Source organism: Triticum dicoccoides, chromosome 1B, assembly GCF_002162155.2.
Source record: "Triticum dicoccoides isolate Atlit2015 ecotype Zavitan chromosome 1B, WEW_v2.0, whole genome shotgun sequence".
Lineage (NCBI taxonomy): Eukaryota > Viridiplantae > Streptophyta > Magnoliopsida > Poales > Poaceae > Triticum > Triticum dicoccoides.
This window is the reverse complement of record NC_041381.1, coordinates 118,556,638-118,583,389: the sequence shown is the minus strand read 5'-3', so window position 1 is coordinate 118,583,389 and position 26,752 is coordinate 118,556,638. Positions and strand designations below refer to the sequence as shown.

The 26,752-nt window shown below is 50.6% G+C and overlaps 1 pseudogene; it reads right to left on the bottom strand.

Annotated features, from left to right (window-relative positions):
• Positions 1-406: 406 nt before the first annotated feature.
• On the bottom strand, positions 407-21,259 carry LOC119350221 (annotated as a pseudogene).
• Between the last annotated feature and the right edge of the window lie 5,493 nt (positions 21,260-26,752).

Below are 26,752 nucleotides of genomic sequence, written 5' to 3'. Positions count from 1 at the left end.
ATAGGTTAGATAGCAGATCTGTATCCTGCTCCATTAAAGCTTAAGCAATCTCAACCTGAACTTTGAAGCTCCAGACTGCACCTAATTAGGTAAAGGCTTCTGGGTCACCAAATTTCAGTGGTCACAAGTTGAACTCTGCCATTGAGATATTGAAAACAAGATTAAATATAATCCTTTTCAATCTTGATTAAACAAAACTATTCTCAAGACTCCAGAAATACGGATCACAATTAATGGCTGTGTGCTGATGTTCTTGGACACAAAGTGCAAGCAAACAATAACAGTTCTTGAGTTAACAACTTAATGATACGGTTCATGTGGTCCAAACAAAAACTAAAACAAACTCTCAACCAAAAGTAACAACACTTGTAACACACTTGCATTGTTAAATCAACACCTTTTTGCCTCAGAGAAAATCTTTTTTTGCCTCTTGCAGTGAGCACTTTGGGTACTCTCTTCTTTTTAAATGATCAGTCCTCATGTTACCATAGTGAAATATGGGAAGCGACTCAATCCCAGCGGTCATTCTCTTCTTCAGTGAGATCCGCTGCCTTCTAGTCTAGGGGTACCTGCCAAGCTTCTTCTCAGGGCAATCGTCACACTCCAACCCACTATATAGGAACACATCCTCAAGATTGACTGCCGCCGCTAGAACACGTCTGACATAACTCACAAAAGCAATCTTCAGATTCAAAGCCAAACAAGACGAGTGTGACAAAACTGTGGTGTTGGAAATTTGCTGCCGCTGAGTCCCACTCTACACCCTTGTTTTCACTATGTGATTCTTCTTTCCTCGTCTCCTCGTCCATTTCCATTTTACACTCATGATCCCATACCTGCATGGCAGCAAAAAGGGCAAAGACAAAAATAAATTGTCAATAGAGCAGCCACCTTTGGTATCTGGTGAGACAATCTTGCAAAAACTTAAGCCCATGTGGAAAAAAGAATATCTTTAGGTAAACACATACCGTTATGTATAGCTCCTTCAGTAAAGGTGCAACTTCAAGAAAATACATTGTCCAGGTGAGATCATACCCTTCAGGAAGATCAACTATATTCAAAAACCATAGTCGGAAAACAGATGCCAAACATTGGATCGGACATTCTGGCTGCACCCAAATCTGCAACGAACAAGCACATGATGAGATGGGCAGAGAAGAAGTGAAGGCACACAGCTCCCAAAGCAACAATCACGACTTACCTTTTCGGAACTAAATTGCAACTTCAGATCTCGTATAGAGCTACTATCGGTGTCAAAACCGGCGGATCTTGGGTAAGGGGTCCCGATCTGTGCGTCTAGGCTGATGATAATAGGAAGCAAGGGACACAATGTTTACCCAGGTTCGGGCCCTCTCCATGGAGGTAAAACCCTACTTCCTACTTGATTAATATTGAAGATATGAGTAGTACAAGAGTAGATCTACCACGAGATCATAGAGGCTAAACCCTAAGAGCTAGCCTATGATGGTATGATTGTAATTGTGATCGTCCTTCTAAGGACCAACCTCTCCGGTTTATATAGACACCGGAGAGGGCTAGGGTTTACATGGAGTCGGTTACAAGGAAGGAAACACAATATCCGGATCACCAAGCTTGCCTTCCACGAAAAGGAGAGTCCCATCCAAACACGGGCCGAAGCCTTGAGTCTCGTATCTTAACGCTTCAATAGTCCAGACGATGTATACAGTCCGGCTGTCCGTATACCCCCTAATCCAGGACTCCCTCAGTAGCCCCTGAACCAGGCTTCAATGATGGTGAGTCCGGCGCGTAGTCTTGTCTTCGGCATTGCAAGGCGGGTTCCTTCTCCGAATACTCCAATGTACCTACTACGACGAATAGTGTCCGGCTCCCCATCAATGTTGCACTCCTCGGCTTCAGTACCTCAATAATGACCATCTCCACATGTCAAGCGAATGCGAGGAGCCGAGGCTTTTTTGCATTTGCTGCCCCTGATCCTTCAGGCTAGCCGTCTATTCAAAGAGACGGGAATTCTCAGATCCAAACCTCACTCTCCCCCCTCGAGCAAGCATCCCACAGAGCGCTCCGAAAAAAACCATTCCAACATGGCCGGTCGTTGCAGCTCTTCTGCTCGCTCTCCTCGCTCCAAGTCGGGGGATTGGGAAGAGTGTTCAGTTCCTCATAACCATTTGATAAAGTTACAAACCCAAGGGTTTGTCCCACCGGCGTTTATGGTCCCTGTTCGAGTCGGAATAGCCACTTATATCGGAGGGGAACAAGCGGAGGGATCTCCTAATCCATCTCCGGAGGAGCGAATATGTCTCATGCCGCATCTGCTAAGGGGCGTCGGGTTTCCCATCCATCCATTTCTTCGCGGGCTCCTGGAGTTCTACGGTCTCCAGTTGCACAACCTTACCCCTGCCTCCATACTACACATAGCAGGGTACGTTGCCCTTTGTGAGCTATTTTTGGGCTGCGAACCTCACTTCGGGTTATGGAAGAAGCTATTCTACTTTGTCCCCAGCACCTAGGGAGAATCCCTATGTCAAGTGGGCGGGGCCAAAGTATGGCGCATTGCCGAGACCGGATACCTATCCGGCACTCCCAAGAAGGCACTAGAAACTGGCCTTCACAGTGGTTTTACGTTGATGATGTTCCCCTTCCGGATCCAGTCTGGACAGGTCTCCCCAAGTTCAGTAACGCCCACCGAGGGCACGTCTAAGCTGGTGCCCCCGGGGCCCCCAAGAGGAGGATACCAGGGAAATACATTTCCTAATGAGCAGGATAAAGTTACTGGCCACATCCGGACTGACAATAGTCGAGGTCATGGCAATATGCATAATGCGGGGAGTGCAACCGCTTCAATATCGGGGGAAGCCCATGTGGTACTACAACGGGGAAGACGATGCCACCCGCTGCGGCCGTAAGGTCCGAACTCCGCCACTGCTCTGGCAAGAATATTGTCCGGTTTATACAAAGGGGAAGAGGAAGAATTCCTTCGCATTAAACCGCGGGACCGATTCTCCATGTACATCCCCCCAGAGTGGGTAAGTCGTCATTCCTTTCCCTGCTTCACTTACTTTAGCGTTCTATGCTAAGATTACCCGCATCGATGTTTTCGAGCAGGAACTGAGGAGGGTCGTAGAAGGAATCTTTAGCCCCTCCCCGCAGCCAGAGGACCCCGGAAGGGCCCTAGATCCAGGACTCGAAGAAGATCCAAATATTACCGTGGAGCTTGTCAACGGGGTATTTTATCAAGCAAGCTGTGATGGTGCCTCAGTGGCCATTATTGCCGACTATCCCGGACTGCTCCCTGTGTCGCGTGTAAGCCAAACTAAAAACCCTATCCTCCGAAGAGGAATCCCCTCAAGTGTCATGCCTTACCCTTGAGGCATCATGCTGATTGTAGAGACGACGGTCGGAGCACGGGGCCGAGCCCCTAGGGACTCGTCGACCACGGGCGTCCGGATCGGGCAGGCTCAAGAGGAAGGCGGTGAGGGTCGACACACCGCTATAGAGGTAAAGCAAAAACCTGTCCTACAATTATTATAATTGAAGTATAATGGCGCCCTTCGTGTCCTGGTAGGAAGAGGAGCAGCCGGACTATATCCGGGGATCCCGCCAATCATGCCTCCACCAGCCGGGTTCCAGAACCGGCTTCGAGAGCGGAGGCGGACACGGGGACAGTACCGCATAGTTCTTCGATAGAGGATGCGGATATGCTATCGGCCACGAACTCCGAAGTAGAGAGCGCCATGGATCACCGGCGCCGGAGGGCCGTGCTTCAGGACAACATCTTCTCCGAAGAGGCATATAATGCCTTCAATTCGGGGGACGCATACATCCGAGCAGCTCAAGGCGGACTTGCCCGAGCGACGGACCAGTATACCAAAGATATATGGGTAAGGAATTTTGATAAGTATGTATAACAGTAGCCCCTGAGACTTGAAATGGTTGGAACAACTATTTTAAGGATCAATTTATGCACAGATCCTTGTAGATAAGAATGAACAATTGGCTCGGGATCTAGAGGAATGCAAGGCCCAGCTGAGGGACACGGTTGCCAATTTAGAGGAATCCCAAAAGGCCTCATCTGGTAAGGTTTGTCTCAATTGTTCGAAGATGCGCCAGGTATTAAATGATTCGTATAACAAGTCTAACAGAGAATTCTGTAGACAATCCCGGGGTGAATCCGGAGGGCGTCACGGATGACGACTCGCATCTCAAAAGGCAGCTAAAGTCCGACGAGCGCATTCTTACGCAAGTTAGGTAGGAGAAGAACAATCTTCAAGATGCCAATGTCTGGCTAGACGTGGAATTGAAGGACGTTCACGCTCAGCTGGCGGACTCCATGAAGGAGAACAAAAGGCTTCGATGCGGAATTTATGGTAAGTATCCAGACGAACTATATTATAGTTCGGCGAGGAAGTATATTGAAAGAATTTTGCTTGTAGGAATGTTAACGAGTCGCCCCGGGGAGGAGATGCCCTCTTCTGCGGGCAATTTGCTACAAGACCTTTCATAGTTGCACGAGCGAGCTCGGCGGGTGATGCACGGCGTTGCTCAAGCCTTGTGGCCAACAAGTTCCCTGCCAAATGGCATGGGGGAGCTTGTGGATATGCTTCAAGGAGCACGGCGACGCTTCCGATTGTGGAAGGTGTCAGCTTGCCGGAAAGGTGCAACAGAAGCCTGGGCTATGGTGAAGACGCGCTACACCAGGCAGGACCCGAACCATATGGCCGAAATAGGACTGACGGGGCCCGATGGGCAAGAAATTCCCGTAAGTCTGGTATATGACCATGTAGCCTTAGCCGCCAAGTATTCTCAATAGGATTGTAAGCTAGATAGCATGTTGGATGGTATAGAGGAGGAATATAGTCAGTCTAAGTGACTGTGTAATTCGATGGGCATAAGTAGCCCCTAGCCGGATTAAAATCATTGTCATGGCGGACCTTTTCGCTTCAGCCCCCGGATACTACAGTCTGGGTGTCTCCGAATACCCACTCAGTTATACAAAACCGGGTTATGCGTGGAAACCAGGCGTAGGGGTCATAAGTGCTTGAACAGACAAGTACCCAACTAGTTATGTTATATTACATGGATAGTAAGAAACATCTTCTAGGGAGAATAGTTCCGTTAGGGGTTCCTTTCCCTAGGTATGCATGCGACAATGCACATGTCCGGACTGCGAACGATGGCACATGATACAAGACTACTGGGGATTTACGTTGTAATAAACGAATACATCTTCTGTTCACCGATCAAATATTCTCTTGAGGAAACTAGCTTTCGGCTTCACCCAGTCTGAGGTACACATCCGGCTGAACCGGCAGTAACAATCGCAGAGGTGCTCCCCTTATGCCCTAGACGAATTAACGGGAATGTAGGGCATGAACACAAGAGCCAGGCAACCCAGGTTGGCCACATCTTAAGTCATATCGATGCATATAATGGTGAAGAAAAGGCACATGTGGAAAAGAAATGCACATGTGATGGGTGAAAAGCCATTAGAGTAATTATTTTTAGCTTCCCTATAGGAAGCCCCCAGGTGCTGCTTACACACATAGTGCGGCCAGAGTTATCCGGAAGTCCGTACTATATTGAATATTTTGTGTGAAGAGGAAGAAAAGTCAAGAAAGGAAAATGGATGGAGCATAAATAAAAGGGAGGGAGTAAGGACACGAACATTGAGTTCGACGTTAGGCGTAGAATCTCCGGAGTCTTGCCGCGTTCCATGGGTTCAGCTCGAGTCTGTTATCGGATGCATTACATAAGCGGTATGCTCCTCCGGTGAGAACTTTGTCAATGACGAAGGGACCTTCCCACTTGGGTTTGAGCTTGTCCTTCTTCTTCTCTGGTAGGCGTAGAACGAGTTCGCCAATATTGTAAGTTTTCGCCCATACTTCTCTGATTTGGTATCGTCGAGCCTGCTGTTGATAGAATGCGAAGCAGGCTTTTGTGACGTCGCGCTCCTCCTCCAGGGCATCCAAGTTATCCTACCGATCTAATTCGGCTTCCTTCTCTTCATACATGCGTACGCATGGTGAATCGTGTATTATGTCGCAGGGTAGTACTGCTTCCGCGCCGTACACCATAAAAAATGGTGTGTATCCGGTGGTGCGATTCAGCGTGGTCCGCAGCCCCCAGAGTACGGAGTTGAGCTCCTTGACCCAGTGCGTATCTGACTCTGTCAAAGATCGCACTAGTCTGGGTTTGATGCCGCTCATGATGAGACCGTTTGCCCGTTCGACCTGGCCGTTTGTTTGGGGATGGTAGATGGAAGTGTAATCGAGCTTAATGCCCATTTTGCCGCACCAAGTTTTCACTTCATCGGCTGTGAAATTGGAGCCATTATCAGTGATGATGCTGTGAGGGACGCCATATCGGTGTACGACCCCGGATATGAAGTCTATGACTGGTCTGGATTCGGCCGTTTTGACTTGTTTGGCTTCTATCCATTTGGTGAACTTGTCCACCATGACAAATAAGTATTTTTTTCTTATAGCTTCCCCCTTTAAGAGGTTCGACCATATCCAGCCCCCAGACCGCGAACGTCCAAGTTATGGGGATTGTTTGGAGAGCGGTAGGGGGCATGTGACTTTGATTGGCGAAGAGCTGGCAACCAACACAGTGTTGGACAAGGTCCTGTGCGTCTGCTCGAGCCGTCGGCCAATAAAAGCCTGTACGGAAGGCCTTGCTGACTAGTGCTCGAGCCGTGACGTGGTGCCCGCCCAGTCCGGCATGGATTTCAGCCAAGAGCTGCCGCCCTTCCTCTTCGGAGATGCATCTTTGGAGCACTCCGGTAGCACTTTTCTTGTAGAGTTCCCCTTCATGGACCTTGTAAGCCTTAGAACGCCGGACGATGCAACGTGCTTCATTTTGGTCCTCGGGGAGCTCCTGCTTATTTAGGTAAGCCAGGAAAGGTTCAGTCCACGGGGCAACTACGACCATGATTTTGTGGGCCGAAGATGTAATTTCGGTGGCAGAGCCTTCGATTATGTCTGACGGTTCGGAATCTGGGGGTGAGTTCGGGTCCGTGCTAGTATTGTCGGACTCCTCTTCCCATACTACGAATGGTTTGAACAACCTTTCCAGGAATATGTTAGGTGGGACAGGGTCGCGTTTAGCACTGATGCGGGCGAGGACCTCAGCCGCTTGATTGTTTTCTCGAGCCACATGGTGGAATTCGAGCCCCTCGAACCGAGCTGACATTTTGAGGACGGCATTACGGTAGGCCGCCATTTTCGGATCCTTGGCAGCAAAGTCTCTGTTAATTTGTGATATTGCGAGGTTCGAATCCCCATGCACTTCCAGGCATTGGATGCCCATAGAGACTGCCATCCGAAGACCATGCAACAGAGCCTCATATTCGGCTGCATTGTTGGAGTCTGTATAATATTTGGAGGACGTACTGGACCGTGTCTCCGGTGGGAGACGTCAGGACTACACCCGCTCCCAATCCGGCCAGCATTTTAGAGCCGTCGAAGTGCATGATCCAGTTGGAGTACGCGTCATACTCTTTAGGGAGTCGGCTTCTGTCCATTCGGCGACAAAGTCTGTCAGTACTTGAGACTTGATGGCCCGCCGTGGTTTGTATGTTATGTCGAACTGAAGAAGCTCGATGGCCCATTTAGTAATCCGGCCCGTAGCGTCACGGTTATTTATTATGTCATTGAGTGGTACTTCGGAGGCCACCGTAATCAAACACTCTTGAAAGTAGTGTCGCAGCTTACGGGATGCCATGAAGACCGCGTATGCTATTTTTTGGTAGTGTGGGTATCGGGATTTGCATGGGGTGAGGACCGTGGATACGTAATAAACCGGCTTTTGGAGCGGGAATTTGTATCCGTCAACATATTGTTCGACGACGAGCACTGCGCTTACAATTTGATGTGTTGCAGCTATGTACAGTAGCATAGGCTCGCCGATGTTTGGCGCTGTTAGGACTGGATTACTGGCCAGTAAGGTCTTTATTTCATCGAGTCCAGACGCGGCTGCATCCGTCCACATGAAGTGTTCGGTGCACCGAAGGAGGCGGTAAAGAGGTAATGCCTTTTCTCCTAGCTTGGAGATAAAGCGGCTCAAAGCGGGCACGCATCCAGCTAGTTTCTGGATGTGCTTGAGGTCAGTTGGTATAGCCAACTGTGATAGAGCTCGGATTTTTGCCGGATTCGCTTTCATTCCTCTATTGGAAACAATGAAGCCCAGCAGTTTCCCCAAGGGGACGCCGAAAACGCATTTTTCCGGATTCAACTTGATGTCGTATGTCCGGAGATTATAAAATGTAAGCCTCAAGTCATCTATTAGGGTTTCGACGTGTCTTCTTTTTATGACCACGTCGTCCACGTATGCCTCCACTATTTTCCTGATTTGTTTTTCTAGGCATGTTTGAATCATGCGTTGATAGGTTGTACCGGCATTCTTAAGCCCAAAAGTCATAGTGTTGAAGCAAAAAGGGCCATATGGCGTTATGAAAGCTGTTGCAGCTTGGTCAGACTCTGCCATCTTTATTTGATGGTATCCAGAGTATGCATCGAGAAAACACAGCGAGTCGTGTCCAGCTGTGGCATCGATGATTTGATCGATGCGAGGGAGGGGAAAGGGATCCTTGGGGCAAGCCTTGTTGAGGTCTTTGAAATCGACGCATAGGCGCCAGGATTTTTCCTTCTTTGGTACCATTACCAAATTTGCTAGCCAATCCCGATGTTTGATATCTCTGATGAATCCGGCCTCAAGTAGCTTGGCTAGCTCTTCCCCCATCGCTTGTCGTTTAGGCTCTGAAAGTCGCCTTAGGGTCTGTTTGATAGGTTTGTTTCCCTTTAGTATGTTAAGGCTATGTTCGGCCAATCCGTGCGGGATGCCCGGCATGTCCGATGGGTGCCAGGCGAAAATGTCCCAATTTTGGCGTAAAAATTCCCATAGTGCAGCGTCCATTGCGGGGTTCAACTGTGTCCCGATGGAACCTGTCTTCGTGGGGTCCGTTGGATGGACTTGGAATTTGACTATCTCGTCTGCGGGTTTAAATGAGGTGGACTTGGGTTGCTTGTCGAGTATCGCGTCGTCCCTGTCCACGGTGGCCTGCAGCATTGTTAATTCTTCGGCTGCTAGGGCTTCAGATAATGCTTCCAGGGCTAGTGCCGCGGTTTTGTTTTCAGCGCTAAGTGCGACGTCCGGACCACTGGCTAAAGTGATGATTCCATTGGGCCCGGGCATTTTAAGCTTCATGTACCCGTAATGGGGTATAGCTTGAAAGCTTGCGAACGCATTGAGGGAGTCCTGGATAAGGGGGTATCCAGACAGCCAGACTGTATTCATTATCCGGACTATAGAAGCATCAAGATACAAGACTCAAGACTTCGGCTCGTGTCCGGATGGGACTCTCCTTTGCGTGGAAGACAAGCTTGGCAATCCAGATATTATGTTTCCTTCCTTGTAACCGACTCCATGTAAACCCTAGATCTCCGGTGTCTATATAAACCAGAGAGCATGGTCCTTAGCAGGCCGATCACAATTACAATCATACGATCATAGGCTAGCTCCTAGGGTTTAGCCTCTACGATCTCATGGTAGATCTACTCTTGTATTCCACATATCTTCAATATTAATCAAGCAGGAAGTAGGGTTTTACCTCCATCTAGAGGGCTCGAACCTGGGTAAACATTGTGTCCCTTGCTTCCTGTTACCATCAGCCTAAGATGCACAGATCGGGACCCCCTACCCGAGATCCGCCGATTTTGACACTGACATTGGTGATTTCATTGAGAGTTCCTCTGTGTCGTTGCTTCGAGGCTTGATGGCGTCTTCAATCATCAACAACATGTTCCAGGGTGAGACTTTTCTCCCCAGACAGATCTTTGTGTTTGGCGGCTTCGCACTGTGGGCCAATTCGCTTGGCCAGTTGGAGCAGATCGAAAGCTTCGCCCCTGGCCACCAGATCAGGTTCGGAAACTTGAACTACACGGCAGATGTCCGCGGAGACTTGATCTTCGACGGATTCGAGCCTGTGCCAGGAGTGCCGGACAGCCACGACGAGCACGGCCTAGACCTACTGTCGGACAGTGCCCGGGACATCATTCCCGAGGCATCCCCGAATCTAAATCCAGGGCAGGTTGCGTTGCCCACGGACGGAGGGCTGGACCCCGCCCCGCAGGCTGCACACTTATCGGCGGTGGAGCTGAACACGGGTCTCACCTCTATGGAGGCCTGTAACCCTGGGGCCCCGGACTCATATCCGGTTGTTGGTCCTGGTCCGCTCAGTCTCGAGCCACCTGAGCCAGGCTGGGCTCCGGTAATGAAGTTTACCCCTGCGGACATCTTTCAGCACTCGCCTTTTGGCAACATGCTGAATTCATTAAAGTCTCCCTCTCTGTCAGGAGGCTTTGAGCCGAACTATGTCCGGCTTAAGTGGGAAGTAGGCGACGAAGGAATTCGCTGCCCACCCACCACCCACTTCGTCGCCACGATCGATGATTTAACCTACGTGCTCGACTTTGACTTCGAAGACATTGACAATATGGACGATGCTGCAGGAGACATACAGGAGCCACTGCTCACAGGGCGGTGGACAGCCACCTCTTCATATGATATATATATATATGGTGGACACTCCGAAAGAAACCAACGGCGATGAGGCAACGGAGGATAACCCATCCAAGAAGAAAGCAAAGCATGGGCGTCACCAGCGCCGCTCCAAGCCCCGCCAAGGCAATACCGGCACCGGAGACAACAATAATTCGGACGGTGCCGACGATGAATACAACTCCGAGCAGCCCGATTTCGAGCAGGCCGAACAGGAAGACGGGCATGATAGCCCAGATGAACAGGCAACGGACGGGTATCCGGGGGAGGACAACTACATGCCTCTCTCCGAAGACGAGATTAGCCTCGGCGACGACGAGTTCGGCGTACCCGAAGACCCCGCAGAGCAGAAGCGCTTCAAGCGCCGGCTTATTGCCACTGCAAGAAGCCTGAAGAAGAAGCAGCAACAGCTCCAAGCTGATCAAGATCTGCTCACAGACAGATGGACAGAACTCCTGGCAGCCGAGGAATATGGACTCGAGCGCCCCATGGCTGACCGACCGCCTTGAGGTTGGGACAAAAAACGGCATATCAGCCGAAATACTAGCATGTACCCCCACGCCGGTTTACTACGGCCCGGGGCAATACTCAGGACCTGCGTGATAAACTGGATAATGCCGCAGGACAACCAAGATCGATCTATGGATTGCGGGGGCGCGCCGAAGCACATGACGATGACCGTCATACCGGATACACTAACAGCAAATCCGACCAGGCTGAATACAACCAGTTAGACGCAGCCGGACTGCGCCGCGACATAGCCCGACATAGAGGCGCCGCACACCCCCTATGCTTTAGTGATGAAGTGATGGATCATGAATTCCCAAAAGGGTTCAAACCCGTAAACATCAAATCATACGATGGCACCACCGACCCCGCGGTATGGATCGAGGACTTCCTTCTCTACACTCACATGGCCCGCGAAGATGATCTACATGTCATCAAGTATCTTCCCCTTAAGCATTTCTTGACAACTTCTAGGGCACATATGTGCGACCTCCGGATGCCGATGACTTGAGCCACATTACTCAACAGCCCGGAGAATCAGCCAGGAAATTCTGGACTCGGTTCCTAACTAAAAAGAACCAAAGAGTCGACTGTCCGGACGCCGAAGCCCTGGCGGCTTTCAAGCATAATATCCGTGACGAGTGGCTCGTCAGACACCTCGGCCAGGAGAAACCCAAGTCCATGGCAGCTCTTACGACACTAATGACCTGCTTTTGCGCGGGCGAGGACAGCTGGTTAGCTCGCAGTAGCACTACACCACATTCTGGAACTTCAGATGTCCAGAACAATAATGGCAAGCCATGGCGCACCAGACACAAGCGACGGAACAACAGCGACAACACCGAGGATATGGCGGTCAATGCCGGATTCAGCGGATCCAAATCCGGTCAGCGGAAGAAGCCATTCAAGCGTAACAATCAAGGACGGTCCAGTCTGGATCGTATACTGGAGCGCTCGTGCCAAATTCATGGCACCCTGGACAAGCCAGCCAACCACACCAACAGAGACTGCTGGGTATTTAAACAGGCCGGCAAAAGAAATGCCAAAAACAAGGACAAGGGGCTCCACAACAATGATGACGATGAGCCCTGGCATCCGAACATGGGGGGGCAGAAGAAATTTCCCCCCCAGGTGAAGACGGTCAACATGATCTATGCCACCCACATCCCCAAGCGGGAACGGAAGCAAGCACCGCGGGACGTATATGCGATGGAGCCAGTCATCCCCAAATTTAACCCATGGTCAGCTTGTCCAATCACCTTTGATTGTAGGGATCATCCTACTAGCATCTGTCACGGCGGCTCAGCTGCATTGGTATTAGACCCAATTATAGACGGATTTCACCTCACAAGAGTCCCTATGGACGGAGGCAGCAGCCTGAACCTGCTTTATCAGGACACAATGCGGAAGATGGGCATCGATCCTTCAAGGATCAAGCCCACCAAAACCACCTTTAAAGCTGTCATTCCTAGTGTAGAGGCCCATTGCACGGGCTCTATAACATTGGAAGTGGTCTTCGGATCTCCGGATAACTTTCAAAGCGAAGAGCTAATCTTCGATATCGTCCCTTTCTGAAGTGGTTACCATGCCCTGCTCGGACGAACCGCATTTGCTAGATTCAATGGGTACCACACTATGCATACCTCAAGCTCAAGATGCCAGGCCCGCGCGGGGTCATAACAGTCAATGGGAATATGGACCGCTCTCTCCGTACAGAAGAACATACTGCAGCCCTTGCGGTAGAAGTACAATGCGGCCTCCTCCGGCAAACCACCAATCCGGCGACGACATTTTCAAGCTCCGTCAAGCGAGGGCGGAACACCCCGCAGCAAGATCAGCAGGCACAACAAGAGCAGGACTAGAAGTCCGACCTCCGCTCAAATCCCATCAAAGCAGCATTCGTGCCACGCGTACACAATTACGCACTCAAAATACCATGGGCACAGGCGGAGGCGTATCGGGGGCTCAGTCAACAGTACGGTATCACTTCATAACCTTCCCATCCACCCTTAAGGACATTGCTTTAGTGCAGTTTCTCCAGAATAGCCGGATTGTCAGACTTACATAGGAATAACCAGGAGGCAATAGGCATTGGGCACAGCAGGAAACACCCAGGTGGAATCTATTTACGATTGTTATTCCTGCTTTATCTATCAGTACGTAGCCTGCCCCTGGATAGAATATGTCAAATAATCCTATTTGTCTCCGCTTAATGCATACATTGTAAACATACGCTTAAACGTATTATTCATCAATGGGAGACCACAAATAGCGTCAGCTTACTTATTTTTATTTGAGCATTTTTTATAAATGTCTATTTAATTTTGCATCCGTACACTTTGGTACGTGTAGTTTGCCAGGGGCTTCTTATGGTACCCCATAATACGGCAAGTCAAGTCCGAACACTTTCAACAGTGCGGCACCCCGAACTTATAGCATTATATGCATCAGCTCCGAATCATGTCTTGGGTTACGGTTGGGATAGCCCGACTCCCTTGCTTTGGTGCCTTACGTTCCGTTAATTCGGCTAAGGTACCGTAGGGAGAACTATTGCGATTGTGCGCTGGTTCTGCCGGACGAGCACCTCAGTAGAGAAAGCACAAAACTGTCCGACATGTTGTGGCGAGAGACTGGTCGCTGTTCGAGAGGTCTTAAAATCCTTAAAGATTTTTCCGCTTTAGGCATTAATTCGGCTTTGTCCGATATAGGCGTGTATAGCGCCCCAATTCGGCCTTCTGGTTCTAGGGGCTTCGCTGAAATTTAAAATCATAGACTTCTATGGCTAAGTGAAGGTTATAAAGCCGTATAGTCCAATTGCCTGGTTTGCTACGCTGGACACCTCCTTAAGGGACCAAACATTTGGATAAAGAGTGTCAGGGTTTTCCACGAACACCCCAGTACTAGTTACACGGGGGCGGAAGCCGACGACTGGCCTACTTTCAGAATTTGATAAACAACTGCACATACGGTAATATTTTAAATTACAAAAGCGCTGCATAGCGCAAGTAACTTTGTCTTTAAATTACAAACATGACAGAAGTGAATTCATTCAAAATTATGTCTTTGGTACATTCATCGGCCACGAGGCAAGCACCCTTCATAACGCCATCATAATACTTCTCGGGGACGCGATGCGGCTTGTCGTCCGGCGGCCATTCTTCACCAGCTTCTCCGCATCCAGCTTGCCCCAATGCACCTTGGTGCGAGCAAGGGCCCGTCGGGCACCCTCAATGCAAACGGATCGCTTGGTGACTTCCAATCGCGGACAGGAATCCACCATCCGCTTGATCAGGCCGAAGTAGCTGGTGGGCAGAAGCTTGCCAGGCCATATCCGGACTATGAGATCTTTCGTAGCCACTTCGGCCGCCTTGTGGAGTTCGACCAACTGCTTCAGTTGGTCACTCAAAGGCGTTGCATGCTCGGCCCCAGCATACTGGGACCAGAACAACTTCTCCGTTGAGCTCCCCTCCTGGGCACGGTAGAAATCCGCGACATTTGATACGCTGCATGGCAGGTCTGTGAATGCCCCTGGAGAGCTTCGGATTCGAGTAAGTAAAAGAAACGCCTCCTCCACAAGTTTGCTTTGTATAAAAAAATTCTTACCTGCCGCTATTTTCTTGGCCTCCTGGATCTCTTGATGAGCCCTCTCGGCTTCGCTCTTGGCGTCTTTTGTATTTGTAAGGGCCTTCACAAGCTCGGCCTCCTATGCTTTAAGCTCCCGCTCCGCAGACTCGAGCTTCTTGCCGAGGTCCTGGAGCACTTCTTGTACCTCACCCACTCGGGCCTCTTGTTTTTTGCGCTCCTTGAGTTCCAAGGCCGCTTTGTGTTCGGCCTCGGACAGCGCCTTCTTGAGAGACGCCACTTCGGTGGTGGCCTCTGTTACCATATCACGACGTCTCGTCATTAGCATAATCAAATTTTACTTACTATTCATTATATGAGAGACGTGAATCATTCACCTTTGCTCTCCTCGAGCTGCCTCCTCGTGAGGCCGAGCTCTCCCTATGCCCGCTCTAAGTCCTGCGTTAGGCCGACGATTTCGGCCGTGCGAGCAGCAGCGGCCAGCAGCACAACCTGTTTATTTCAATGCAAACTTATTGCCAGACTCCTACGGATTATAATTGACCCTCCGTTTGGTTTTTCTTTCCGAACACCAAACAGAGTATCAGGAGCTACTACCTATCGGGTGGCAACTTCACATATTTTTACTGCTTACCTCGAAGCCTGTTAGGAGGCTGGTGCAGGCTTCGGTTAGTCCGCTCTTGGCGGACGAAACCTTCTGAATCACCGCACTCATGAGAGTACGGTGCTCTTCATCCAGGAAAGCGCCTCGAAGCGCTTCTAGCAGACAATCTGGCGCCTGGGGCGCAACGGAAGTCCTTGATACAGACGGCCCTCCCTCCATAACGAGGGGCTGCCCGCCTAAGTTCGGAACAACTGAAGGCTCCGGAACAGTGTTCGGCTGAGAGCCCGGCTTGCCGTGGATCTCATTGACACGGTCCGCGGGGACCTTGAACCCCGCGAGTCCGCCGCCTGGGGCACCGCCTTGAGGCGCCTCCAAGGCCACCTCCACCATCGTCGGGAGCCTTTGGGATAACACCTCTGTGTCATCCGCAGGCCGAGGAGTGGTGTTCGTCGGAAGTGAGTTCATTGCTGACTCACTCAAGGACCCGTCCGAAGACGATGCCTCGGGATGGGCCTTGGCCAGACCGCATACAAGTTTGGCATTATAACAAAACTATGAAGCGAAATTACGGTTGAGTGTGGATACTTACGATCACACCAGGGGCTTCTTCCTGGGAAGCCACCCTTCCTCACTATCGGCGGCGGTGGTGGAGTAATCTGAAAGGGACGCTTTTCCCTTCTTGGACACCCCAGCCTCCCCTTCCGGGACGACCTTCCTCTTGTTTCCTCCCCCAGTACGGGGAGGTGGAACTTCTTCTTGTTCCTCCCCTCTTCCGCGGGAAGAATCTGCCTCGTCGTCATCAGATGACAGGGGTATGACGGCCTTGCGTCAGGGACCTCTCCTGGTCCCCTGGTCCGCCGTCTCAGACTTCCCCTTAGGTGGCCTCCTCTTCTTCTTCTTCTTCTTCTTCTTCCCCTTAGGGGGAGGAGTGCGCCTCGTCTTCTTCGGACGAGGCTGCGCAGCCTTACGCCGGGAACTCTTTTAGGTCCCCGGGGCCTTCTTATCGGCCTTCTTCTCCGGTCCCTTACAGGGAAATGGAACCAGCATCTTCGTCATAAGATCGTTGGCTGTGCTTTCCGGCAACGGAGCTGGATAATTAATCTGCTCCGCTTTCTCCACCTAGTCCTAAACAAATATGCATGATTACTTAAAAGGTTTCCCCATGATGTATATAGAAGAACCGAATCCGATGGCACACCGAAAACTCACCTGACTAGGAGACCGCGTGGCGTGGAACCCACGGTCCTCGGATAGGAGAGGAGGTACTTTGGTGGCCTTGAACAACGCCTTCCATGCGTTTTTGTGTGTCCTGTCATAGAGCCTTTGGAGCCTCTGGTGTTCGGCTGGATCGAACTCCCGCAGATTAAATGCCCGCCTTTGGCAAGGCAGAATTAGGCGAATGAGCATGACCTGGATCACATTGACGAGCTTGATTTTCTTGCTCTTCATGCCCTTGATGCAGTTTGTGAGTCCGATCAGCTCTATGGATTCGCCCCACAGCAGGCCCTTCTGTTCCCAGGAGGTGAGCCGCATAGGGGTTCCGGATCGGAACTCGGGGGCCGCCGCCCAGTCGGTGTTGCATGGCTAGGTGATGTAGAACCACCCCGATTGCCACCCCTTCACGGTTTCCGCAAAGGAGCTGTCAAGCCAGGTGACGTTAGGCATTTTGTCCACCATGGCTCCTCCGCACTCTGCCTGCTGGCCCCTCACGATCTTCGTCTTCACGCAGAAGGTTTGCAGCCACAAGCCGAAGTGAGGCTTGATGCGGAGGAAAGCCTCGCACACGACGTTGAACACCGAGATGTTGAGGACGAAGTTCGGAGCTAGATCATGAAAGTCTAGCCTGTAGTAGAACATAAGCCCGCGGACGAAGGGGTGGAGTTGAAACCCCAGTCCATGGTCGAAGTGGGCAAGGAACACGACCCTCTCGCGGGGTCCTGGAGTTGGAATGACCTATCCCTCGTCTGGTAGCTGGTGCGCTATGTCTGCGGCCAACTATCCGGCCACCCGGAGATTCGCGATCTTCTTCGCCGTCGTGGTGGAAGCTACCCACTTGCCTCCTGCTCTGGACATGACTAACTGTGCGTAGAAGACCTATACTAGGGCGTTGGAGCTCGAGGAGGCAAGAGTATGCGAGGGGGGAAGAAGGCGTGGGTAAAAATGAGGAACTCTTATCCCTTTAATAGAGGCAATGAAAGCGGTGCGCCTCCCCACTATCATGTTGAGAATCACTTACTTCCCAAGCGCCACGATTGATGGAACGGGGGGATTACCCATACCCGTATTGATGAGAATCCCGTGATAAGGGGACATGATCTCTGCTTTGACAAGACGTGTCAAGGAAACCGCCTCGCAATGCGCACTGTGGCTGGTTGTGAAAAAACGGTTTGAATAATGACCTGGCTCTAATGGCATGTGACGTCGTCTAAAAGTTGTCAGTTGGAGTATCATTCTCTCTATGGTGGTATGTGGGGATCATTTTGCAGATCCGGACACGGTCCACGTGTTCGATGATAACCTTGGAGTATTCGGAAGGAGGAACCCTCCTTGCAATGCCACAGAGAAGACTGCGCGCCGGACTAATCGCATTGAAGCCTGGTTCAGGTGCTACTGAGGGAGTCCTGGATAAGGGGGTATCCGGACAGCCGGACTGTATTCATCGTCCGGACTATAGAAGCATCAAGATACAAGACTCAAGACTTCGGCTCGTGTCTGGATGGGACTCTCCTTTGTGTGGAAGACAAGCTTGGCAATCCGGATATTATGTTTGCTTCCTTGTAACTGACTCCATGTAAACCCTAGCTCTCCGGTGTCTATATAAACCGGAGAGCATGGTCCTTAGAAGGCCGATCACAATTACAATCATACCATCATAGGCTAGCTCCTAGGGTTTAGCCTCTACGATCTCGTGGTAGATCTACTCTTGTATTCCACATATCTTCAATATTAATCAAGCAGGAGGTAGGGTTTTACCTCCATCGAGAGGGCCCGAACTTGGGTAAACATTGTGTCCCTTGCTTCCTGTTACCATCAGCATAATACACACAGATTGGGACCCCCTACCCGAGATCTTCCGGTTTTGACACCGACACGCATCCCGCCCTAGAAGGGTGTGGTATCCGCTGCTAAAAGGAGCCACCTGGAATGTGATTTCTATGGACCTGTAATTCTCCGGGGTACCGAATACCACATCGAGTGTGATTTTTCCCGCACACCGCGCTTCTCGACTAGGGATAATTCCCCTGAAGATTGTGCCGCTTTGCTCAATGCGGCTTTTGTCAATTTCCATCTTGTTGAGCGTTTCTTCATAGATCAAGTTTAATCCGCTTCCACCGTCCATGAGTACTTTAGTGAGCCAAAAGCCGTCCATGACTGGGCTAAGGACCAGAGCGGCTGGTGTCCGAACAGTTTGGAATCGAGGTTTTTCACTGGCATTGAAAGTTATAGCAGTGTCATTCTAGGGGTTCATTTTTGCCACATGGCAGATTTTAGTGGAGCTTCGATGAGCTCGCTTGCGCCTATTGTTTGAGGGGAAAGTCTCGAAGACCATTAGTACCGTATTATGCTCGTTGGTGGGATGTTGTTCTGCTTTATGGCCCGCAAGAAGATCCTCGCCACTTTTTGCAACTTGCCGGAGTATCCAACATGCCCTAAGGCTATGAGTTGTTGTTGTGTCTGGAGCGCTATGGAGTTTACATGGACCATTTAGCCATTCTTCCAATACGGTTCCCCGCCCTGGGGTGTGCTTCAATTTCTTGGGAACTGGATCGACCGACTTACGAGAGTTCCCCCGTTTAGTTCGGACAAAGGTTCTGGTGAGGGCCGTACTATCCCAAAATTCTGTTTGGGTTTTCCAGGCACTTTCCATCGCACAGTACTTCTGTACTATGGTTGCCAAGTCCGCAAAGTGTACTATGTCACGACGACTTATAGCATTGAGGAGTCCTTTGTTCATGTAGTTTTTGCAGAAAAGCGAGACAATGTCTTCCTCGCAGCAGTCCTTGACCTTGTTTATCACAAGGAGGAATCTGGCCCAGTAGCGATGTACCGTCTCCTGGGGCTCTTGCCTGATGTGGGAGAGACGGCTTGAGTCCGGGTGGGTGTTGTTAGCTGAATCTGGATCCCGATCCGATCTAGCACCCAGGGGCATGGGAGGCTCCAAGTCTGACGGTCCAGGATCCGGAGTGTTGCCCAATTTCTTCGGCCCAATGCCCGATTCTAAGTCCGGGACCCGGGTCATGTCTTCCATTGGGAAGGTGTTCGGCTCAAGGAGCTCGGTGATCCGGACATGGTTTGTCCTCAGAGTTGAGGGGTAATCCGTGTGTGGTTCATCCACTACTGCTATCTCATGGGTGGCCGGCGGGGATCTAATGTCCCCTTGGTCAGGTTTAAGCCCGATCCGGTCATAGTCTGTAGCGACTCCCAGAGCGGCGATGCGATCCAAGAGCTCATTAAGGTAGGAAAGCTCCATCGGATCCATCTGTTCGGCGAGTTCCGAACTGACGCGAAGGTTATGGTTGATGACCCGAGAGGCCATCCTCGGTGCGGCCGCCGATGGGGCAGCCATGATGAAGCCGCCAAGTCAGAGAGTTTGGCCTACAGCCAGAGCTCCCCCCCCCCCCGAGGTAATGTTGTTCTTGACGATGAGACGAGCCATCGAGCCTTGCAGCGACGACACAGAGGAACTCTCAATGAAAGCACCAATGTCGAGTGTCAAAACCGGCGGATCTCGGGTAGGGGGTCCCGATCTGTGCGTCTAGGCTGATGGTAACAGGAAGCAAGGGACACAATGTTTACCAGGTTCGGGCCCTCTCGATGGAGGTAAAACCCTACTTCCTGCTTGATTAATATTGAAGATATGAGTAGTACAAGAGTAGATCTAACACGAGATCATAGAGGCTAAACCGTAAGAGCTAGCCTATGATGGTATGATTGTAATTGTGATCGTCCTTCTAAGGACCAACCTCTCCGCTTTATATAGACACCGGAGAGGGCTAGGGTTTACATGGAGTCGGTTACAAGGAAGGAAACACAATATCCGGATCGCCAAGCTTGCCTTCCACGCAAAGGAGAGTCCCATCCGGACATGGGCCAAAGTCTTGAGTCTTGTATCTTCACGCTTCAATAGTCCGGACGATGTATACAGTCCGGCTGTCCGGATACCACCTAATCCAGGACTCCCTCAGCTACCACTAAGAAAATCACTTAACTTCACCATCTTGTGGTAACTAAGGCTGAGATTTGTGAGGCTTACAGCCTCCAGCAATGGGGCATGACCAATGAACAGTGGATCTTGGAATTGCAGCCAGCCTTCAAAGACCATCCTTGTGAGTTGAGGGTGCCAGTTTAGCATAACTCGTTCGAGACTACAGTGGACAATACTAAGCTCACTGAGATGAGAATGTTCAACTGGCAGTGTGCTGCAATCACCAGAGTCGCAATTGTACAAACGCAGACGCTTCAACCACTTGCAAATGTTGAGGACATTGGATATGTATGATTCACCAAATCTCAAATTCTCGAGGTCGAGGGCAGTGAGACCACCAAATGCACTTGGACATGCATCAAAGAACAGCATGGAATTTCTTGCAGACATGACCAGATCATCCTCAACCATATCGATGATGTCATACGTCCCTGTCATAACACTAAATTTGACATTATCAACCAAGTGTGCCGCCATGGCATCATCAACAGCATGCCCAATGGATACGGGGACATCATCTCTCAAGTAGAACGTGGTCGACAGAAGGTGGATGGTGTGTTTCCAGGATTTTTGTGTGTCAATATGCTCTCTATCGCTTGAACCACAGCTTCATTGATGCGAACCAATTCATCATCATAGATGTCGGTGCATGACACACCCATGGGCAGGAAGTGCCGAGCGCTTATTATAAGCCGAGACAGCTTGGCGTAGAGTTCAGTCCACTGCCTGGAGAGGATGCTGGTTCTTTCAGCCTCACGGACAATGAGTTGGTCAAGAATGTTTACCACAACGTCATCAGGCAATGCGGTGAGTGACAATGCCATAGACCTAGGGTAGGGTCATAGACCTAATCTATACGCCCTACTCAAGGTCACCACCCTAGAAGCAAGGACATTCAAAGCACAGTGGGAAGTACCGACTGAAGCCATCGAGTGCAATCCACTCAACCAGTCACCTCACTCGGATACCCCCAATTTCACTCGACCTGGATGGAGTCATTCGACCATACAGAAAACCACTCGGAGTACAGAATACCTAGAGTCACTCAGGATGGCAACGGTCGGGTGTTCACTCCGTAGTCTTAAAGATCATTGATAACACTTTATAGCTGGAGCTACCAGTAATGCCCTATCTTAATGTACATTGAACCCTATAACGGAGGACGGCTGGGGTCCTGGCGCAGTCTATATAAGCCACCCCCTCCTCTAGGACAAGGGTTCACACCCCTTGTAACACGCACCCATATTCCAGTCGACCGCCTCAGGGCACCGAGACGTAGGGCTTTTACCTCCTCCGAGAGGGGCCTGAACTCATAAACTCGTGTGTACAACCTTGCCGTAGCTAGGACCTCGCCTCCTCATACGTACCCCTTATTCTTACTGTGAGACTTAGTACCACGACAGTTTGTGCCCACAGGGGCAAAGCGTCTTAGCAACTTCCGGCGAGGTTGCATTTCCTCTGATCTTCATCAGCATGGTTTCCGACGGCGGTTTGGTCATGGGCCACGAGTTCTGACTCGGTGCACTCACTTTCATCGCCGACGACTCCTCCTGGCTCCAAGAAGCCCCCTCGATGTCGAGGCTCTCCCGATCCATGGATCGTCGCACTTCCGCGCGAGTGCCTGCGGTGTCCTCCTTCGGCAAGCATCGACTCTATATCGGTCGTCCCTCGTGTCGCCTTCTCACTCTGCTGAATGCCGCCGCAAGCGATCTGGTCGGTCGCGGCTCCAGCGGTGGGTGAAGCATGCAGTGCCTCGCCAGACGACCACCCCCGAAATCGTAGCAATCGAGCCCGACGAATTTCACTGCGGTCCAGTCGACCTATCGACTGGCTCTGCAGGTATGTTTTCCGAGAGCGGGAGCTGTGACCCCATGGCAGAAGTTCTCATGGTCGATTCCCGTCGCAGCCCACCTAGGTTTCGCTGCAGCGGCGACAACGGTGGTGGCGATGGCCCGTCATTCGGCCATGAGGAGTACAAGCCCCAACCTCTCAACTCTCAGAAGAGGGAGGAACAGCACCGCCGCAACGTGGAGGTCCTCCAGTCCCCCATCATCGGGGAAACCGCCGAGGCTCGGGCCTTGAAGGTTGCGCGCCTGGCCATGCTGGCTGAGCACACTCGTTTGGATAATCTCCAACATTCTCTCAACAAACGTGCTCGTCGACTAATCCCCGAGTCGAGTCGACGTCCACGATAGTTGTTTCCGCCTGAACCTCAGGTATTCCGCACTCCGATCCAGAATCTTGCAGCTGCTGCGTGTATAGCAGAGTCTATTCAGCCGTCCGGTTTAGAGGTTGGAAGGGGGCTTGGAACAGATCAGAACACTGCTCTGAGCAGCAGGAGAGCTGAACTCCGCCATTTCTCAGTTGCGGAACAAGATCCACAACAGGTCAGTAAGGGCAGATACAGTTCAGTCGGCACACAGCCCTGGGTCGCCTTTGCGAGGTGAAAATCATGATCACCGCCGAGATCGGCACCTGGGAAGAGCTCATGGAGAGTTTGATCGTGAGTATGCCCGTGACAACCACCATCGAGTGCCTTCGCCCCTTCCGAGGGATGGGTCGTACATGCCCTAGCAGTATGATGACAGGGACCCGTATGGTAATGACCGCAGAGTTCCAGTCGACCGAAGAGACTCTGGGTTTGATGCAAGGTCAGTCCTTGTCCAAGGTTTGGTCGACCAGAACAGAGCATATAGAGAGGGGTTGGATAGAGACAGGCCTGGTGGAAGCAGGGTCCATGTTTCCGGTCCTGAGAGGTTCAGTAGAGCCATCCGAGCCATTGAGATCCCTCACAACTTCAGATTGGCGACTGGTGTCAGTAAGTTCACAAGAGAGTCGAAGCCTGACACTTGGTTGGAACACTACCGAGTGGCTGTGCATATTGGTGGCGGCAGTGATGAGGTGGCCATGAAGCACCTCCCTTTGATGCTCGAATGTTCTGCCAGGGGTTGGCTGAATCAGTTGGCCCCTGGAAGCATTTTCAGCTGGAATGAGTTTACCCGGGTGTTTACCAAAATGTTCGAGGGCACCTGCAAGAGACCTACTAGTTTGTCGGAATTGCAGCATTGCATGCAGAAACAGAATGAGACCTTGAGAGATTATATCCAGAGATGGATCAGTCTTCACCACACCTTGGAGAACATATCGGATCATCAAGCAGTTTGTGCCTTTAAAGAAGGCGTTCACTAGAGAGAGCTCAATCTGAAGTTCGATCGGACCAGAGACATGTCTCTGGCTCGGATGATGGAGATTGCCACCAAGTACGCTAACAGCGAAGAAGAGGACCTACTCTGGAGTGGCAAAAACAAACCAGTCACCCAGGACACCGGAGGAGGAAACTCCAGTCGGAAGCAGAAGCGAAAGGCTGAAGTTGCGGGCCCTGCCGAAGCAGCAGTTCTGAAACAAGGAAAGTTCAAAGGAAGCCCAAGGGGCCTTGGACCCCTAAAACAAGTGAAAGATCAAGCAGGAAATGATATACTTGATTTGTCGTGTCATATACACACCAAAAACGATGAAGAGGGGAATCTGATTCTCCCCAAGCATACCACTCGACAGTGTCCACTCCTGATTCAGAGCTTGATAAGGAGGAAGACAAAGAGGATGATGGTGGTTACCCCAATGTTAATGCCACCTTGGTGATTTTTCCTGACCTTGAGAGCAAACATCAACTGAAAGTTATTAACAGAGAGGTGAACATGGTTGCTCTGGCAACACCAAGATATTTGAAGTGGTCAAAAACCCCTATTACATTCGACCAGTCCGACCACCCGCCACACATTGCTACCCCTAGGCGGCAAGCGTTGGTGGTCGACCCAGTCGTTGGGGGCACCCGACTGACCAAGGTTTTGATGGATGGTGGAAGTGGACTGAATATATTGTACGCTAAGGTCCTTCGGGGGATGGGCATTCCGATGTCCAAACTCAGTGAGAGCAACATGAGATTCCATGGTATCATCCCAGGAAAAAAAGTCGATTCACTTGGTCAGATCACTCTTGATGTGGTTTTCGGTGATTCCCTGAATTACTGCAAGGAAAAGTTGACGTTTGAGGTAGTGGATTTTGATAGTGCCTATCATGCCATTCTAGGCAGACCTGCTTATGCTAGTTTCATGGCTCGATCATACTATGTGTACCTCAAGTTGAAGATGCATGGCCCCAAATGCATGATCACGGTCACTGGAAACTGGCAAAGAGCTGAGGATTGTCTCCAGAACGGTTCAAAGATCGCCGATGAGCAAATGGCAGTAGTAGAGATTCAAGAATACCGGAAGAAGGTAGATCCGAGTGATTTGCTGCGTGTCAAGAGGCCTGCCTCGGAGTCTATGTTCTAGTCGGCCGGCTAGACAAAGCTGGTTCACATTCACCCGACCGACCCTAATGCTTCTCCAACCCATATCTCAACAACACTTGACAGCAAATAGGAAGAAGCGCTCATCCAGTTCCTCCGTGAGAACTGGGACATCTTTGCATGGAAGCCAGCTGACCTGCTAGGTGTACCCAGGGGACTGGCTGAGCACCGTTTGCGAGTCGACTTAACCCGTTAAAGAGCATCTCCGTCAGTCCACCGCAGAGAAGAGAAAGGCAATTGGCGAGGAGGTGGCTCGGCTCCTGGCTGCCGAGTTCATCCACGAGATATACCACTCCGAGTGGCTCACCAATGTTGTTATGGTCCTCAGGAAAGACAAATCACTTCAAATGTGTATTGATTTCAAGCACATCAATCGGGCCTGCCCGAAAGATCATTTTCCTCTGCCCTACATCGACCAGATAGTCGACTCAACTGTAGGATGTGAGCGATTGTCCTTTTTTAACGCTTATTCCAGGTACCATCAGATCTGACTGTATGGACCCGATGAGATAAAGACATCTTTCATCACCCCATTCGGGTGTTTTTGCTATGTTACTATGCCCTTCGGCCTCAAGAATGTTGTGCCACGTTCATGCGCATGATTCAGAAGTGCCTGCTCACTCAAATCAGTCGGAATGTGGAAGCATACATGGATGACATAGTGGTTAAGTCACGCAAAGGTTCCGACCTACTGACTGACCTCGCTAAAACCTTTGCCAACTTAAGAAGATATGATATCAAGCTCAATCCATCAAAGTGCACATTCGGGGTCCCAGGCGGAAAGTTACTCGGTTTTCTCATTTTCGAACAGGGGAACAACGCAAATCCAGAGAAGATTGGCACAATCCTCCAAATGAAGCGCCCTGTGCATGTGCACGATGTTCAGAAGATTACTTGTTGTTTGGCTGCATTGAGTCGATTCATCTCATGCCTCGGTGAAAAGGCACTGCCTCTTTACCGACTGATGAAGAAGTCTGACAAGTTCGAGTGGAATGATGAAGCTGAAGTAGCGTTTGAAGAGCTCAAAGCCCTGCTTTCCACCAAGCTGGTGCTTGCCGCTCTAGTCAGCAAGGAGCCTTTACTGCTCTACATCACAGCCACTGGACAGGTTGTCAGCATAGTGCTCATGCTCGAGCGGGAAGAAGAAGGCAAAGCCTTCAAAGTTCAGCGCCCTGTGTATTACATTTCAGAAGTCTTGACCCTGTCCAAGCAGAGATATCCTCATTATCAGAAGCTTGTTTATGGGATTTACCTGACCACGAAGAAAGTTGCACACTACTTCTCAGACCACTCAGTTTAAGTCGTCAGTGACGCCCCATTGTCAGAAATTCTGAATAACAGAGATGCAACTGGTCGAGTGGAAAAATGAGCGATTGAACTCCTTCCTTTAGATATCAAGTTTGAGGCAAAGAAAGCCATCAAGTCCCAAGCAATAGCAGATTTCCTCGCAGAGTGGATTGAACAGCAGTAACCGACTCAGATTCAGTTGGAGCACTAGACTATGTTCTTTGATGGGTCCAAGATGTCGAATGGCTCTAGCGCAGGGGTGGTTTTGGTGTCCCCAAGAGGAGACAAGCTCAATTATGTCCTCCAGAATCACTTTGATTCTTCAAACAATGAAGTTGAGTATGAGGCATTATTGCATGGGTTACGTATGGCCATTTCACTCTGCGTCCGACGCTTGATGGTCTACGATGACTCAGACTTAGTGGTTAATCAATTCCAGCAATGACCGGTTATTGCAATGCAGTGAGAAAGCTAGAGAAGAAGTTCGAGGGGTTAGAGCTCCACCACATACCCCGAATCAAGAATCAAGCCGCAGATGATCTGGCGAAGATAGGTTCCACTTGGAAGCCTATCTCCGGCAATGTGTTCTTGGAGCATCACCATACCCCATCAGTACAAGAAGATCCCTTCAAGGAAGAGCCCCCACAACGATAAGTTCAACCAATCCGACTGAGATTGAAGT